The sequence below is a fragment of the Oryzias melastigma genome, linkage group LG24, assembly GCF_002922805.2.
Source record: "Oryzias melastigma strain HK-1 linkage group LG24, ASM292280v2, whole genome shotgun sequence".
Lineage (NCBI taxonomy): Eukaryota > Metazoa > Chordata > Actinopteri > Beloniformes > Adrianichthyidae > Oryzias > Oryzias melastigma.
Window position 1 is genome coordinate 18998913 of NC_050535.1, and position 19720 is coordinate 19018632.

At 38.6% G+C, this 19720-nt stretch overlaps 1 long non-coding RNA gene across 1 annotated transcript; it reads right to left on the bottom strand.

Annotated features, from left to right (window-relative positions):
* Positions 1 to 1140: 1140 nt before the first annotated feature.
* On the bottom strand, positions 1141 to 11930 carry LOC112158482. The gene is made up of 3 exons (XR_002921318.2): positions 11025 to 11930; positions 10814 to 10894; positions 1141 to 1313 (listed from the first exon to the last, which is right to left on the bottom strand). It is a non-coding gene; the product is annotated as an uncharacterized LOC112158482 (long non-coding RNA).
* Between the last annotated feature and the right edge of the window lie 7790 nt (positions 11931 to 19720).

The window sequence follows — 19720 nt, forward strand, 5'->3', positions numbered from 1 at the left end:
GCTGCAAAATCTGAAAAAAACAACACTGATGTTAGTGGAAAATTCCATGAATCTTTCAAACCTGCTTCATTCCTGTTTGGGTCATGGTGTTGCTTCTAGAGCCAGATTTTACCATAAACAGTTTGTATTACCATTTTAGAGCAACACAAAGACAAATAACCAAGCAAGTTCAAAACTTTGGTAATTGGTATATTTCAGTATAAGAAAACTGTAATAGTTGGAGTATTTCAATATACTGATAAATATTGCTTCCATATATGTAATATACTGTAAGTATATTGTTGTTGTTTCGAAAGTGTTGTTTGCTTCGTCCCAGACATTGTTAGACTTTTCGCCTCTTCAACAAACACTCCAAAACCAGAAAACATTACAAAAATAATCTTACAATTGTTTTAGGTTTAGGATACAAAGGCATTTATGTTTATGTTTCTCAAAGATTGAACACATGGGACAATTTTCTACACAAATTAGTAACATTTTAATCAGTATTGTGAACAACTCATTTCTATCCAGAATGTGTCATAAATTCTTGAAGGATATTTTGTAAAAAGTATTGAAGGAAAATCCTACAAAAAGATTCTTGAATCAGGTCTTAAAGGGCCACAAAGCTCCTCACTGACGTCCTGTGGTCTGATTTTCATTTCATCAAGTATCCTCTCTGAAAATGTACAGGACTTCTCCACCCTGAGCCTGTCTGTCTTTTTTAGAAAGAGGTGTGAGTTGATTTTTATTGTAGAGGTGGGGAGAACAAATGTGTACTTAAGGCAGGGGAGAGGAAGAAGGAGGGCTGCATCAGGCTGAATGAGACCCCAGGGGCTCGGCTTTGGGGGAATATCGGAGCTTTATGGGACATTAGAGCTGCTGGAGCTGTTGATTTACTTCTGATGTGCACTTCAAAAGGTGCACACACATAAAAATGAGACATCATGTTCCACAAGAAAAACATCATTTATTACACCTGAAGAAATGCAGAATGTTTAATAATTTTCCAATAAAGCACAGAACGGTAAAGAAGTCAAAGAAATGCAAAAAAACCCCCAAAAGGTAACTACTGTCTAAAACTGAGATCACAACGTGAAAAGACAAAGTAGAATGGACATTGTTCAAATGTATCCTTCCTTTGGGAGGAATTCTCCAGATATTAGAGGGAAGAGAGAAACTTTTTTTTTCAGTGCTTGAGGTTTATTATGCAATAAATCACATTGTATTCTTCTGAGAGTCTCCTGCTGGATTGTCCATGCTTGGCACACACCAATAAAGCATGTATTTATTGGTGCACTGATTAGATCCACCATCACATCCCAAGGAAACCACTGAAATAAAACACACACCGCACCAAGTCGGTTTTCATTTCAAACCTGGAAGTGAGATATATGTTAAGTAATAATGCTGTTGGATGACACCATGAGAGAACAGCTAAAAACAGCCCTGTCTGTCTGCAGAGATGTTACAACGACAGGCTCAGAGAAGAAGGGAGGTTAATACAAACACTGATACACACATATGTATCACTTATTACTAAAAAAATAATTTGGTTTAAAAAAAAAAAGAATGCAAAACAATTTAGCAAATATTCACTAAGACATAGTAACAATATACAGTATTTACAATCCATTTGTCCATCTGTTTTCCAAGTCCCCTGAAAACTTGTCATATACGCCCATAATTAAAAATATCTTGTCTCCTTTTTCTTACTTTAAAGCATCCTAATTAGAATTTCATCAACATTAATGTTCTAGTAATCATCCATCCATCGGGTTGGGCACAGAAATTCGGTTCCAGGTAGGAGCTGCTGCAATCAGTTCCTCATTTTGGTGCCAAGTTTCATTGAAGGTTGATTTGTCTTTAGACATGTCAATCACTTCTACTCTGTGTAGAACGCTGAAGTTCTGGTCAATACTTCTGCCTTTCCTGCAATAGTGGGCGGGCTCATATAAGACCAGTAGCAAGGCGAACACAAGAGCACATGAAGCGCTCGAATGTCTGGCCAATCAGGAACTCAGCTTTGGACATGTGACGTTTTCGGTGGCCTGATCTGCGAGTAAAATACTAATCCAATACAAGCATTTTTGTCCTGTCCTTGAGCGGAAGTTCCCTGGCTGCAGACAGCTTCCCGGACTTCAGCGGAGCTCGCTCAATATGCCGGCAGACAGACAGCCACTGCGGAGAGCAGGAGCAGCCGGCTCGGGTCTCCCGTACTGAGATGTTTTACTTATTTTTGTTGAGACAATAATTTAAAAAAGTCCCCTATTTTTCCTCCTCTCGGGTTAATGAGGTACAGCCTTCAAACTCAGTCACAGAGACACAGAAACACAGAGGAAGCGTCTGTCATCCAGACACATCCCCCGAGTGAGATAAAAGCTCCGGTCATGAGAAAATCTTTGAAGGATTTCTTTTTTTTCTTATTTTGTAAATTTATTATGAGAACTCCTCACAATAAATAATCCTGATTTCTGTGTTTTCCATTCATTGGAAGTGTCACATACACACTCAAATGCAGACGTGGCGTCAAGCTTAGGATCACACCCAAAACGTCATTTTTTGATGCGGCGGTCTTAATCATGCATCAATATTAGGAATGAGAATGTGTTGATTTGGGAAGATGTAGGCATTATGTTTTATTGCTGAAGTACTGAAATTGGCACCGACTAGGAAACAAAACCAAAACCAAAGAACCCAATAAAACCCAATCGGTGCCCAACCTTATTTATCCATCCATCCATCCATCCATCCATCCAGCCGTTAAGAACTGTTTATTGACATGTCTAGAATGCATAAAATGGCATAAAAGGCATATATAAACAAAGGTCAAAACAACTCAAACCAAAGAGGAGGTTTATTGATGCAGTGAATGAAGACATGAAGGTGGCTGGTGTTAGAGTGGAGGATGCTGAAGACAGGCTTAGATGGAGGAAACTGATTCGCTGTGGCGACCCCTGAAGGGAAAAGCCAAAAGGAAAAGAAGAAGAAAACAACTAAAAGTAATGAAACACAATAGACTAAAACAAACACAATCCAAGAATGGTCTGTTCTTCCTCAGTTTCTGCCTGAAAGGTCTCATGTTTTACCTTTTGTTGGATTTAGAATCTTGCTCCAACCCATTGACTGTATAAACTGAGTGTCCAAGAAGCCAAAAATCACCTTCATAGAATCATACACATACTTCTACAGAGAAATAAAGTAGAATCACCATTCTTGCTGTGATATCTTAGTCATAACCTATTTTTTTTAATATTTTTTCTTATCTCAAGTTATAAACTGACCAATCAGATGCCTCATTAACAACATGTGATGCCCCCACCTCAAACGTTTGATTGACAGATTCTCCTGAGCCGCTTTTAGTGGAAGGGGTGTGGACTTCCAACAAGCTTACTCGCAATAGGTGACAGTAGTTGCTATAGAAACGTCGACTTGGACCAATCACTGTCGACTGGCTCAAAAAGGTGGCGTCCATATTGCAGAAAAATGGCAACCAAATTGGCTACATTTTGGTGGAGATGGAGGTGAGGTATTTTCTATGGGTGACGTCACAGTCGGTCTGTCCAGTTCTCTGTATATAGTCAATGCTCCAACCTGAGCTCTCCAGCAGCTCATGTCTTAGTAGCCTCATCAGTCGACTCCTGGCAGTGTGAGACCAGTTCTCCAAAGCTAATCTTGAATCTGACAGATTGTTCCTTAGTTTCAGCTCCTGCCACCACCTCCATTCCTGACTGATGTCATGGATTCTGCAAGCTTTCCGCCGCACTGTTAATAAAACCTTTCGCTTCTGCCATTCTTTAGCAGTACAATGTAGCCATAAGTCCAACAGGCCGAGGTCCTGGTTTTTCAGTTTGTCGGCCATAGAAAAAAAAAAGATTTAATCCTTAAAATAATAATAATTAAAAGTAAAAATAACCACAAACTTGGTGGAGGTGAACCCCAACTTGTTTCATACAGGCGGAGGTTTTCACCTAAAGATCTACACTTTGCATCCTTCATTTACACAAAAATGGAAATGAAGAGGGTCAATATCATGCCAAGAAAAGCACTCTAGGGTTAGTGATAGACAATTCTATCAGTTAGAAGGAAAACCTGAGACTGGTGGAGTTAATCTGCTCTATGGAAAAACTCCCACATGACCGATCAGTTCAACACAACACAAGCGTGTCCAAAAGGATGGAAGTGCAAAATAATGTGCAACTCTGCAACATCTCTGGGTTAATTAGTGCTGGGATGTCCATCAAAAAGTGCTAGCAGCAGCAGCCCATGTTAGAGACCCACATGTAACGCATGCAAATGCAAACCATCATTACACAGCTCACCTGCATGACTGCTGAACTACACAATCCTGCTTTGATGATATGCAGAAAACCACCTGGCTTTGATTACCAGCTAAGGGACTGAAGGTGTGGAGATTAGACCGTTTTCTGTCATTTCACAACAGATTTCAGATGAAACAGAAGACGGAGCTGAGTTTTTAATGATGTCCAAAGTTCTGTCACAGAAGGTTTTTTTCTAAAAAGCATAACTATAAAGCATGACTGGATATCAAAACTGGACTGAGTGACCCCTCCCCCACATACTTCAAACAGGAAGTACCCTTGATTGATTGATTGATTGATTGAAGTAGTGGCCATCGTACATTTGACCATGCACAGTCGTTGAGACACAGAAATCGGTTTTAGATAAACCATACGAGGTTGTCGGACAATATCAGATGATGGTGAACTGCAGCTTTTATGGCTCAATGAGAGTTCATTTAGAAACCTATGGACGGTGCATTAGTCTGGAATATACTTGTTTATGTGCGGCACGTAAACACTATTTTATGTTAGCCAAAGTTTACAGGCTGCAAAAATGCATCACAAATGTATTAAGAAAATATAAAGCATATTAAATATTTCAGTCCTTTATTGAAGTAAAAGTTGTGTTTCAGCATCAAAAGATTGATACCCAGTCAGCAAAACAGATGGGCCCCAAATGGGTTTGTCCACAGTTTCTGCGTTTGCCCACATTGGCTTAAGTGGACACTCAGTGGGTAGGCACATGGGCAGCCGCCTGGTGGATTCGCTAGCTCGCTACAGAGGAGCTTGCTAGCTCAAAACAGTGGAGCTCGCTAGCATGCTACAGCAGAGCTCACTAGTTCAATAAAAAGAAGCTCGCTACCTCAGAGCTTGCTAGCATGCTACAGTGGAGCTCGGTAGCATGCTCCAATGGAGTTTGCCTTAGCAGAGCTAAGCATACTACAACAGAGCGCGCTAGCTCAATAGCGTGCTACAACAGAGCGCGCTAGCTCAATAGCGTGCTACAACAGAGCTCGCTAGCATGCTACACTGTACACCGGGCATCTAGCTAGCGTAGTGAGCTAACCCAGTGGTCCCAACCTTTTTCAGGCCAAGGACCGGTTTAAATTAGGCAAAATTTAAGGGACCAATCCGAACAGGGCTAAAGTTGGCATTTTTAAGAACGCGGTTTCTGAAATTCTGTTTTTCTAAAGATAATGTTACTACAAGATATTTTGTTGAAAAAAGTCTAAAAATATCAGATTTTCTTTTTTTTATTATTACAGATTATGAAGATTCAATTAAGCAAAGTTGTAGTATATGTATGGATCTTAAGTTTTCTTAATAATTTAATAAAAAAATTGAAAAAGAAACAATGTTGTTGACATGTAGAAGTTATTTCTGATTTGAAAAAATTCCATAAAGTAAACATTACATGTTTTTTTTGTTTGTTTGTTTTTCCATAGAATGTTATTTTAACACTCAATCCAGGCTACAATTGTCTTTCAGGGCAAAAGGATTGATCATATTTTATCTTCATATACATTATTCATTTTTTTCAATACTCAAATGTCTCATTTACAAGTTTCCACAAATCAGCAACTTATTTAAATGAATCTTAATTTTTCAAAAAATGTTTGCGGCTGATTTAAAGTTTGTGATGAAGATTCTCCCTTTGACTTCAAAGCGGAGGCTAACAACCAGATGCTAGCTCAAATACGTCTGACTTTTAAGGTGTAATAGATAAATAAAGCAAAATAAAATGGCACAACTGTTGTAAAATTGGTATATTCTAAATATAATATAAATGTAAATCCACTGTGTCTCCAACTTTATTATCTGCGAGTATGAAACAGTCGAGAGCATGTCGCTACGTATTAGGTAAATGCTACATGCGAACAACTGTCTCAAGAATTCCGTATGTGAAGGAAAACTCCCAGTTTTGCCTGTAAACAGCAGCTTTATTGCTCTTTGAAGTCGAAGACTCTTTTCCCCTTGAAGAAACTTTCCAAATATGTTTAATTGTTTGGTCGTTGTTAGTTTTTGGCTACCAGCTTAGCAACCCAGGTAGCCACTTTAAGACATGTGACCAAGACAGATGTTGTGAACAGAATCAGTTTCCAAATAAAACTTCCTTCAGGATCAGAAATTAAACCAAATAGAAATAATCTTAGTTATCTATTTCTTTTTTTTTTCTGTTTGCAGTCTGGTACCAAATGACTCACGGACCGGTACCAGTCCGTGGCCGTGTGGTTGGAGACAAATGAGCTAACACACTGAGTCCCCACTTGAGTCAATGTGGGCAAACACGGGTGGGGCCGCCTCAGAAACTGGGGACATTTTCTTCCACTTTCAAACCATATGGGGCTAACTTGGCCTTGCTGGTTGGTTATTTACATATGCTGAAATTTGAAAACTAACTAAAAACACAAATGAATCGTAGACATAGACATATTTCATAGACTAAAAACTATATCGTTGTTGAGGATATTTTGTATAGGTTGCGAGTTTGATTCAAGCATGACCTCGTGCCCAGCCTTGTAAAGTCATTAAAATAGTATTCACTCCTGCTGTTATTGTTATGCCATATAACAGTTTCAAAAGTTTAGATGAGGCCACAGGCAGCAAAGACTTTGGCAGTTTGGAGTCAATCTGCACCTTGAATTTGAAATATTTTTTCAAAATGAAGTGGAGTTGCAATTCGCTGTAAACAAACAGTGCCTTCAGGGAAAAGAGTACTTTTTCTGGAAAAAAAAAGCTGAATTGTTTTATAATATAATCACAACAGGTAAAAAAATATGAGTGTTGCCGGTTTGCCTCTGCTCCCCAAAAACTTTGTCCCTTATTTTTTTTTCAGTGGGTCTTGGGACCCAGTTTTCAGTATTGACTTTGACACTAACTATGTACTGACTTCTTTCATCCACAAATCTGCTAATTCTCCACCCAAAAACCAGAGACATGACTGCCAAGTGAATGAACACAGTCTTCATACTGAAGCTCAACCAATCTTTCTGGAGGCAATACAGAACTAATAAAATGTATAAACCTTTGCAAGCTTTATCCTATTATAATCTTACTCGGTAATGGCAAAGTTTACCATTATTTGTGGTTTCCACTGATAGAAAGATGGCACCTTTTTTTTCTCTCACAAGTGCATTCTTATCAGGACTGCTGTATATATCAAACAATCTGTGAGTGCTACATTCAACGCTCACTCGGAAACGCCCGGTCAGATACTCTCTGTTATCAGAGTTCTGAAAGAAGAAGAGAAAAAAGATCAAACCAGCTGATATTCATTAGGTGTCCTTCAATTTTCCATCCTGAGAACAAACCTTATCAGAAAGACGACACAGACCTACACCTGTCAGTCATGTTATGCGGATGCCTTTAGGGGTTATCTGTTTGCTGAAAGATGATGCAAGAAGACCAGCTTGAAGTGTGCTAGAATAAAAACAAGATGTGGTTGAAGATTTATTTTATTTCCCAATGGATTTTGGTGTGTGCATATATGGAAAGACAGGAAATAAAATGTTATGTAGTGTATAACCATTTATGTTTATTTTATGTTTCATTATCTATGCATGAAATGGAAAAAATTGATGATGCGCCCCATCTTCTTACAAATGAGGTGTTGATAAAACAAATCATGAATAATATTCTCTAGTTTCCCCAAAATATCAGCTGCTGTCAGCCATAAAGTTTGGCAGAAAAGTTTAAGACAAACTACAATATTGTTATCTCTAACTGAAGAACAAAGCTTTGCATTTCTCCTTAGACAATTACAAGTTGTTATAGCTTATGAACTTTTCATACTTGATTTTAAAAACAAACAAATAATAAAAAAAAGGTTAAGTTATCCACCCTTTGGGGTGCAAGTCAGGATCAAGCATACAGTCAAAGACAGACTCAAATTCCCTAATATTTTAGCAACATGCTAAAGTTTTTTGCTAATTTGTTATCTACTGGGGGTTTTATAGGCTAATTTAGAGTTTAGCTTCTATTTTAGCAACATGCTAGCGTTTTTGGCTAATTTGTTATCTACTGAGGTTTTAACAGGCTAATTTAGAGATTAGCTTCTATCGATTTTGGCTAATTTAGTTTACTGGGGAATTTTAGGCTCAAGCAACAAGTTAACTTTGTTTGTTAATTTTGCATCTACGTAGGTTTTTTCAAACTGCTTTGGAGCTCAGCTCATATTTAAGCAAAACACTGAATATCTTTTCAAAATGGCATGTATTGAGGATTTTAAAGCAATTTTTACTGCAAATTTTTCTGGAATTTAGGTCAACTTCAATGCTCTGTCATAGTCTTTATTTAAATTTCCAGTCTTTATCTAATTTAACATTTTTCAAATAGCTTTTGCATTGTCAGCAATTCCCCTCAGCAATTACAGTAAATTGCGTCACCATTTTCAGCAAAAAGCTTCAGCATCTTCAGCGACTACTTTCAGCAAAAGCATTATCGCAGTGATGCAACTTTTCTGGTTCTTCTTAATCTTTCACCAATTATACATTTTTTAAAGAAAGTTTTTTTTGCCACAAATTGCTTCTAACTTCAAAGTTAAAAAAAGCATGTTAGCAAATATTGTACAGCAAATTTAACTAGGATTTCTTTTACAATATTGTCATCGGTTCATCAAACTTCCTCCTTTTTGCTTTACAATAACAAGCCACCTTCTCTTGTTTGGAAAAATGCATAAATTTCTCATGTCACCAGCCAATTAAAATAAAAGTACGATCAAAACAAAAGAAAACATCAAAGAATAAAGCTGGACTCAAATACCTAAGTGTTGTGTTGTGTTACAGATCTTATGTTGTTGTATGTAAATTAAATGTGGATTTTCTCACATAGATCCTGAACTTTGATCATCCTGCATTTCTATTTAAATTGGGTCACAATTAAAAACTTTCTATTGTAAGTGGACAGCTTTATTGTCAAGTCATATTGTAATTTGAGTTAATTAGGGCACATGGGACTAATTGACTAAAAGTTTGCATTCATAAAGAGAATTAAGCATTTTTGCAAAAACATATTCAAAATTTAGCAGTTGGCTAAGTGATAAAAGATAAGTTCGGGACAAGAAACCTGACTAAAGCAGCATTGTTGGAGTCGTTTCGCGTCTATATTTTTAGTCTGAAGGGCAGGTGAAAACCAGCACAACTTTGCACAAAATGGTTGCAATTATGGATCCAAAGAGGAGACAATGAAAGGCAAATAAGAGAGCACATCTTCTCTGGGAGAGTGAAAATTGAATAATGCCTGAGGCAAATATGTGTTACACATTGACTATTGCATATTCAGCAGGACAATTGAACTTTCTAATGACTTTAGGCCTGATACGGACGTGGTCATGATGATTAAAACTGATATTAATTACATCTCAACGTGTGTTCTTTAGGTGTTTCTGCAGTTTATGTGTACATACAATTTGGAGCTTTTGATATGGAATCTTAGTACAGTGATAGTTAGAATAAAAGGTGGAACATTCCAAATACACTCAAGAGTATTTTAGCGTAAATACCTACAATGATAACAGGCTGTCCAAAATTCTCAGGAGTATTTTCTGATTAGAGGCCGTCTATCTCTGATCTGTTAAAGTCACTCACTCTGACAGGGTGACATTGTGCCAGAAGACAAGTGACTGATGCTCTGATCCTGAACAAGATGCTGATGATAGGCCCTCACATCTTGAACTTTGTTTCTCTAACATGTCTTACAATCACGATTCTGACCTCTTACTTCCTACAATCCTGTCAGTGAAGAACGGGATTTCCTCAGTAATCTCCTGTCTGAAGGATTCTCTTTGATTCTTACGTCCATTGTTCTTTATATTTTCATATGTATAATTACTGTACCTTTTATGAATGAATTTCTGTTTTTTTTTATGGTCTTGTTATTTGGACTTTGAGTCTGTAATAATAAATTATTCTATTTTATTCTAATAAATTATTCTAATGTCAGACCACTTTTTATCCTACAGTAAATCTTGGTGTAGAAATTAATGTAACTAATTTACAACATAAAATCTTCAAGAAGAATAGAATCTGAAGGACAAATTCAAAAACACATCCTATAGCTTAACGAATGAAACGAATAAACTGGACAAGGAAATCAAAGATATCAAAACAATTGCTGCCTTTAAAAGTTTTTTAAGAGATAATGTGTAGATAAAATGTAGAAAAAAATTCATAAAACGTATGTAGTTAATGCCACCGGTCCTAGTGTAGGTACAATAATTAAATGAGGGTTTGTGTAAACAACTGTTTATGTAATTATTTTTGTTTGGGTGTTTTGTGTCTCTACCACTCACACAAAAACATGTGAAATTGATAGTCAGTCCGTGTTGCTTCCTAATTTGGATGGTTTGATAACACAGAAGTGTGACTGACTTGGAGTCAATACAGTAGAGATAGTGTGGTGATAATATTTTTCTTTCTACTATTCTGTTCCTCACAGACCTGTTACTTCTTCTATAAGACCTTCTATCCTCCACTTGTTCCTTGTATTAGTGTCACCCATTTAAACTTTCTATCTTTTGAAAAGGCACTTACCCACACCCCAAACAGTCAGACTGTAACCTCTCCACAGAGACCAAAGAGCTGTCAAAGAACACCAGGGACAAGATTGTTCACCTGAACAAAACAGGAGTAAATAATCTGCAGTTAGCAAGAGATCAACTGTTGGAGCAATTATTAGAAAATCAAATAAATTGACATCACTGACACAGTCTTCCTCCAACTGGAGCTCCATCCAAGAGCTCACCTGGTGGGGTGCGAAAGATCTAAAGATCTGTCAGGAAACAGTCCAGAACCGCACAGAGGAACAGGTCAATGACCTAAGAGGGGTCAGACATACCAGAGAGTAATGCTAACCTGTGTTATCTTAGTAACAAACGCTGATATAAAAATGGAGTTTACCATAATCAGTGGCATTGCCATGGTAACACAGGTTCCTAGTGAAACGACGGTTACCATAGTAAGAAAGTTGCTGTGATAACGATTATTTCCATAGAAACAAAGGTTTGGTTGATGAGCAATAATTCGGATGGCCCGGCTGTCTGTGGTGGACGTCTGTTTGTGGGGCTTCAGTCCTCCCCGGTGGGTTCGGTCTCGCTGCTTCTCGCCCTTCTCCATCAGTGTATAATTGTGTGTTTGTGTGACCCAGAGGGTAAATAGAAAACAGTGTAGAAGTGCTTTGAGTACCAATTGTTAGAACAGCTCTATAGAAGTGCCAACCATTTCCCATTTATTGTTGCCCTCTTCTGGGAATTGAGACACAAGTGTTGCAAAGGCTCCTGCATGTACACGTTGTTTAAAGCTTTTAGAGCAAACAGGAATAAGCTCAAACTCCATGTGGTAGATAGTTACGGTGATTGAAGGTTGAACTGAGGAAAAATGGGCGGAGTTTAGAACAAAATGCATCACTTTTACTGAGTATCTATAGCGGGGTTCCAACACTTTTTTGCTGAATGAGCTAGAATCTAAATGGTATAAATACAATATTTTTTTGGATGTCATGAAATAAAAGGATAAAATTAAAGAATATGTTTTCATTTTTTTGTTTTTATTCTATATTCACTAAGGTAACACACATTAGTATGAATAAAAAGTGTGAAACATTTGTCTTTGAAATCTTTAATAACAAGGCCTCACTGGCTATTTTTATTTTAAAAACAAGAGCAATCTAAAAGGAACTTTCTTCCAATGAAAACATGAAACTGGGATCCTCATGAGAGACGTGGAGCTGCTCTTTAGACTTCATCCGTTTGTTGTTGTTGCTCCATCTTGGCTAGCTGAAAGTGTGCGTGAAGGATCTTAGGAATTTCTAACATAAAAAAGCCCAGGACTGACCCACTTGTGGATTGTTTCACCCATAGCCACAGGCAAAGAAAGTGTTAACAGCACCACCTGGAGGCTGAGAGTATATTACAGCCGTAGAGTTTCGGAACACCACAAAGAATCAATGGGAAACGGGTAAGAGGTTTTGACTCTGCAGCTTCCAAAGCCTTTTAGATTTGTGGGCCACAAAGGGCCAGACGGTTAGTAGATACGTCGAGTGTTTTTGTTATCCACCTCAGAAGAGAAAGAAACATACAATCTGGATGAAAACCCAGCTTTAATTTGATTGAAAATTACTTTAAAACAGAACATTTTTAAGTTTTTATTTCAGAATTTGTGGCATTTGCTGTTATTTTCAGAGCTCTGATGGGTTGATGTCCCACTGGGGACAATCTTGCAGAAATCTTGCAGAAATGCTGTTCTTGTAATGTTTGAATGACACATGAAATGTTGGATAAACAAGAAATCGTCCAACACCTCATGAGAGGGGAATAACTCTCCTCACATATAGAAAAAGGTCAATGTATTTGCGATGTACCACCTAGAACACACCAGAGTTACAAGGAAATTAAAACATTATTTAGGATTTTATATATAATTTATTCCAGTTTGATGGGCCAGACTAAACAGTTAAACGGGCCACATTTGGCCCCCGGGGTCGCAGTTTGCCCACCCTGATCTATAGTTTTCTGTCCTTCCTGAGAAGCAATATTTCCTTACAATATTTTCATAATACTCTCATATTCAATAGATGGTTTGTTGAGAACTATTCATATAACCCTACGATTTGTTCATTGAGTGCTGGAGCCTATCACAGCTATTGTTGGGAAAAGGCGGAGCAAATCACTATTTTACATCTTCAATTAACCAGTCAAGCATTTCTTTAGACTGTGGGAGTCCTCAGAAAAAAACACTACATGCATGAGGAGGAAATGCAAACTCCTCACAGAAGGAACCCAGCTGGGATCTGAACCTTCTCGCTGTGTGACGAGAGTTATAACAATACACCACCATGCAGCCCCAAATCTAAATATTTCATTTGTTTTCTTGTTATCGTTACTTTTTTTAAATATTTCATTTTTGTTTAACTCTTTTGCACTTACATGTCATGCTGCTCATGACGCTTAAATATCCTCCGGGGGACCAATAAAGTTTATTGAATTGAGTTAAGCTCTCTTAAAGGCTTTTCATCAGAAAACGTGTCATCAATTGACTGAATTATTCATAACTGTGGTTCCAAACCGGGTGAGGGGTGGAAACAATCGTTTTTCAAAGTAATTTTGCTGAAGTAGTGGTTAACCCACAGCCAAAAACATAGATTTAAATCCATTAAAATACTCAACTGTAAAATTATTAAATGTCAACAGGAAGTTCCATCTCTGCAAACTCTGCCACTTTACTTTGTTATTACTTTATAATTTCTGACAAATAAATGCAAAAAAAAAAATAGATAAAGAGTCCCTGAATGTGTGGGGATGGAGCCGTGATTACTGCGACCCATAAATGTTTAAATAAGCAATTAAAATAATGGCGCTTATCAGTCCAAATGTCTGCAGTAACAGCAGCCCGCAAGAGGAGCGCCATCGGAAAGAAAAGCTACAGAGCCAGCAGTTATAAAGATGAGTGATGCACGCAGCAGATGGAGGGTGTTTTACGACCTGTAGCTGCACTCCATTTAAGTGTGTGTAAAATTGATGGCCAACCATTATTGACCTCTGTAGTCAGTACAGGACTGAAAGCTGCTCTTCCTCTCAGAGAGACGTGGAGTTCTTCTTTTCTGTTTTTGACAGAAAAGATTTATGCAATTCAGGTTTCACCGTCGACGTTTTTATTGGTTCTTTTTTTAAGTAAGGCGACAACGACCAGGTGGAAAAGGCAGGATGGGTAGACAGCTGAATGTCAGAGAAAAACTACAGAAGAACTTCAGCGTTACGCCTGGTTCACTCTGGACATGGAAGCATCACGTCCGTCCTCTTGTTAACCTTTGGCACGGGTCGGCAACCTTATTTGCTAAAAGAGCCATCAAGCTCCCAGCAAGAAGGCCGCGGTTCAAATCCCGGCTGGGGAACCTGAAACATCCCCATCTGGGGACCTTTCTGTGAGGAGCATGTTCTCCCCGTGGGACTCCGGCCAAAAACATGCTTCATAGTTTAATTTGTTGCTCTAAATTAGGTGTGAAAGTGAGTGTAAATGATTGTGTGATTGACGCCCTGCGACAGACTAGCGACCTGTCCAGGGTGAACCTCGCCTTCAGCCATCAGTATCCAGGTAAGGCTCTGGCACCCCATGACCCTAAAAAGGACAAGAAGATGAATGAATGAGCATGAATTTCTTACATTTACGTTTGGAGAAGTACTTGTTAAAATTAAGTAAAACCTAACCTTTTTATTCAAGCTGAGATGACTCATCAAGATTATGTTAAAATCTAGTGTTATTACCATAACATTTATAAATCTGTTAAATTTGCTCCTGGATCATAATGTTACAGCAACATAAATAAATTGTGTTTTACCAACATAACTGAATTCGGATAACCTAACACCAACATTTATTGCCAAATAAACACATTTGATTTAGATGGAAACAGTTTCCATTATTTTATTACATAGACCCAACAAATGGTTTTTTGAGTGTGTTTTCCGAGCTTTCACTAAAGTCGGCTGAACAACCGCCTGACTTCATCAGCAATAAACGTTTAATTATGCAGCGGTTTAATTCAAACACTGACGATGTTTTTAAAGCTTATCAAAACTGGCTAGTCATGCTCTTGGGAAACAATGTGGAGGGCGGTAAAGTTGACCACATCTCAAGTTACTGCAGAAACCCACCTTAGTGAAACAAACGCATAAAGATCGTCCAGCATTCCAGAGCGCAAGCTTTACCCAGTCTGCGCCATCACACGCAGCCCTGAAAATATGCAAATGATTTGTCTGACTTGGACGTTTTGCTTCTATTGTCTTTTTGTTTTTCGCCAGTATAATGCAGAAAACACAATACCGGTAATTCCCATTGGTTTCTTCTTCAACCGACTGAAGCTCCACCATCACAATCAAAGTGTGCTTCAGCCTTCAGCTATCTCTAACATCCTTTGACAGCCTCACGCTCTTGGCATGTTTGGAAAGCCCTGCTGCTTTGACGACAACTGCAAATCAATTTGTGTGGATGTTTTCCAGCACTTTGCAGCACAGCGGGACGGCCTGACAGGCCTGCCAGTGTTAAAGAGATGAAGCCAATAATTAATGAGGCCTCCCTCTCTGCTTGGTAACGCCCATGCTTCACCAATTACCCCTTCTTGACTGTATCTCCCGGATATGGGGTCGTTTGAATGCCACGCCGGCCGTCATCTCCAATGCACCAGCTGGACCAACATTGGAAATATTTGGAAATTGTTGCTGGTGTAAATTTAATTTCTGCCTCTCGCATTTCTTTGTCATTAAACCCACAATAATGTAACCTGTGAGGTTTTTTAATTCGGTTCATTTGCTCGCAATGCTGTGTAAGCAGCACTTAAGTAAACCAGTACCATGCAAACATTATGATAATCCAGACAGGGATGGAATAGATCACACCATTAGGATAATGCTCTGCGTGTTCTGCTGTGTCCTCTACTGGAGTCATGAAGAGGTCTGGCACTTTGGCAGGTTGAAATTCAAAAGAGACGCTGCTGTCTCCATCAGTTAAAGTTGATGAGATGTGAGGAGTTTGTAAAAACAAACTCTTTGAACAAGGATGATGTCACAGTCAGGCAAGAAGATGGGGGCCCAGATGCAAGGAAAAACAACGAAAAAGATGAAGGAATTTATTAACAAAACACACAACCAAATAGAGCATAGATGTAGAGATCTACATGAGGTGACATTGAACACTGGGAGAGATTCTTATGGGTTGAAAAGTGCCGTCTGTGAGTGATAAATGTATGGAGTACACAGTGGAAGGTCATAGACCACTCTGTGAGACCATGGAGAGAAAATGCTCATGCATGTTTTTTTCCTATGGGCATGCTGCAAGCGGGGCTGCACGGTGGTGCAGTGGTTAGCGCTCTCGCCTCACAGCGAGAAGGCCCCGGTTCGAATCCCGGCTGGGACCTTTCTGTGTGGAGTTTGCATGTTCTCCCCGTGCATGCGTGGGTTTTCACCGGGGACTCGGCTTCCTCCCACCGTCCAAAAACATGCTTCATAGGTTAATTGGTGACTCTAAATTGTCCCTAGGTGTGAATGTGAGAGTGAATGGATGTGTGATTGGGGCCCTGCGACGGACTGGCGACCTGTCCAAGGTGTACCCCGCCTTCGCCCTTCAGTAGCTGGGATAGGCTCCGGCACCCCCGCGACCCAGAAAGGGGAGAAGCGGTTAAGAAAATGGATGGATGGATGCATGCTGCAAGCGGAAGGTCGTAGTGCACACTTATACAAAATGAAAAGATAAGTAAAGATAAGTACACCACCCTGTTTGTGCATTTGGGCGTGATTACTAATAACGCCAGATTGCGTGAAAGAGCGGCGGACCGCCGCTTTGCAGAGAAAGAGCAGCGGACCGCCGGTTTAGTCTTTACCGTAATGTCTGTATGCCAGTATGGTCATGTGTTCTCAATAAAATGGTGAGCGATGTTGGTCTGTAGACACACTGTCTGTGGTACATGCACCACATGGCTTAATTTACGCTAGGTTCACACTGGAGGCGGAACCGCTGTGGAGCAAAGTGCACGCGGCATCTGCTGTCTCCTGCAATTCACACCAGACACGTATCGGTTTACATGTGCTTCCGCTAGAGTTTTTTTTTTTTTGTTTTTGCCATCATGGGTCAATAAATAGCCTAAAAATACGACCCCATGTTTCTGTTAAGAAGAAGCAAGTAGTTAGTAGACCTACACTTGTTTAGTGTATCTGTTGTTGAGACACAGAGAGAAATGTTTTTGATTGTATGTTTATTTCCATCCCTACAGTCTGATTAGACACAAAAACTTGATTGCATTTGTCAATCGCTGAGTCTTATTGTGAAAAATTGGTTACATTTTGAAAATAAACCAGATTTTCTCATGTATGTTGATGTAACTTCCTGCCAGAATTGACGCAAATCACTCGTGGCTCGCGCACAAAATAGACCAGACGGCGAAATGATCCGCTGCACGGCGTGAGCCTTCCATGGAGGACCGTGGAGCTCCACGCCTGGTGTGAACCACACCACATGTTAACAAGGACGCCAAATGGAACGTTCCGCAGCACTTCTGCGTCCAGTGTGAACCAGGCGTTAGTGTCATCAAGTTTTTTAGCTCTGTGATCGTCTCCATCTAGGTTCAATTTTACCTCCTTAAACCAAATGGAGAGGAAAACACATCTGTCAGAGAAAGCTGATGATTCTGTTATGATCAGTGGGTTCATGGTAGTGTAGTGGTTAGAGCCTTTACCTCACAGCAGAGCAAATAGGTCGATCCACGCTATCATATAACTTACTTTTAGATAGCTTAGGTTAAAGCTAAACTAACTTATAAACTTTACATTTAAATGAAGGCAAACTGGACAAAAAGTCAGCTGCTTCCCTACAGTTACATCAAAACTATAAACCTGTTGGGTAATGGGTGCACCACTCTAGTGCAGTGAAACGCCTCAGTCAGCTGTGGCGTCAAGCCAAAGCTTTTATCAGGTGGAGTTTAAACAAAGCATGCATGGTGGAGGGCGTGCGTGCGTGCACCTTTGTAGTTTGGTGCTGGAGAGCTGAACAGATGGTGGAGCTGCCGCCGCCTAATAATCCAGCACACTGTGTGACTCCATTCCTAAACACTCGTCCTGCTGAGCAGAACTGTGAAGAACAAAGGAAGTGTAGACTATAAAGTGGGCCATCCACTCGTTTTGTTTAGTTCTACAAAAACTAACATGAAGGTGAAATTATGTCATTTGAAGTCAAATCAAATGCAATAATAACAGATGAAGAAGTGCTTTTTCTGTGGTGGGAAATGACTTTACAGAAACAAAGCAGAAATCGGGATTCACTAGTGAGTTATTGGGATGTACATGTTGGGTTAATGTGGCTCACAGATACTTTTCACAGGTCGTTCAGATATCATTGCTTGTCTTTCCACCTCAAACTATTGACTGTATACAGAACTGGATTGAGTAAACATGACATCACAAATAGAAATACTACAGAAAAAAAAGAAAGAAAAGGATTATCAAGAACAAATACAAATAGAATAACAGAGTAATAGCTGTTCATTTCTTTATAGAAGTCTATGGGATTTTGGCTTCTTGGAACCAGTGGGTACTTCCTGTTTGGAAGAACAGGGGGAGGGGTCACTCAGTCCAGTTCTCATAAACAGTAAATGCTTCCAATCAACTTTGGGTCTTTTTACAAGTTAATCCTCCAGTTTTTTTTTTTTTTTTTTTTTTTAGGCTAATTTAGAGTTTAGCTAATATTTAAGCAACACTCTAAATATTGCATAAAGGGCATGGATTGAGGATTTTTAAGGAATTTTACTGCCTTTTTTTTTTTCGAAGTTTAGGTCAACTGAACTGTAGAGCGCTTTTGCTGGGGGATTTTCACCCCGGCAAAAGTATTTACATGATTTTCAGTATGTTTCATTTTTCTGAGTGTCATGGTCCCTGGACAAAGTCTCTCATGTCCCAGGAATGGATGGACCAAAGGCCAAGTCTCCAGTATCATTATTATTTTATTTTTTTGAAGGAATTTTTTCTTCTCAAATTAATAATTTTTAGGTAATTTTCAAACATATTTTTAGGATCTTCCAATGTTGTTATTTTTTCATTTAGTTACATATATCACAGTTAAAAGTAAAATACAATTACTCTAACTTATCATTTGTTGTCATATTTTGATCTATTTTTATAACAAAGACTTTTTATTGGGTATATTATACCGGGTAAAAATGACGCGGCTAAAATGATGATGTAACTTTTTATAGCAAAATGTTTTAGGGTTAAGTACTCCTTTATAGTTCTTTAACAAAATTTCCAGTGTTTTAGCAAATTTAACATTTTGCAAATAGTTTTAGCGTTTTCAGCAAATCCTTTCAGCAATTAAAGTAAATTGCATAACTTTTTTCAGCAAAAATCTTCATCATCTTCAGACTACCTTTAGCATAAAGCAGTCTGAAGATTATCGCAGGTAGTTCAACTTTTCTTATTTTATTTTATTTTTTGTCCAGAAAACCTATATATCAAGTAAAACAGGAAATGATAAAGTGCTGGAGCCAATGAAATTCAAAATTAAAAGAAATAAAATAAACTGACTTGTTAAATTCAAATGTATTTTTTGTACATTAAATTGTCATTTGTGTTTAAAGGTGAATATAAAAAAATGTGGTTTTGGTTAGGGGGCAGCACGGTGGTGCAAAGAAAGTTCTGTTCTTGTCTTGTATCTATAGGTTTTCTCTCAGCAGTAAAAAAAAAAACATACTTTAAAGAGTTACTTATTTGCCCCCTAAGTGTGCACGTGAGAGTATGGCGCTGTGACAGACTGGTGACCAGTTCAGGACGTATCCCGCCTTTGCCAAACAACTGCAGGTTCGGCTCCAGCCGGCTTTTCAACCTCAAAAGAGTTTCAGTGGGTTTAAAAAATGGAAAGTTTTGTTCTGAAAATGTTTATTTATTTTAGATTTTTATTTTACTT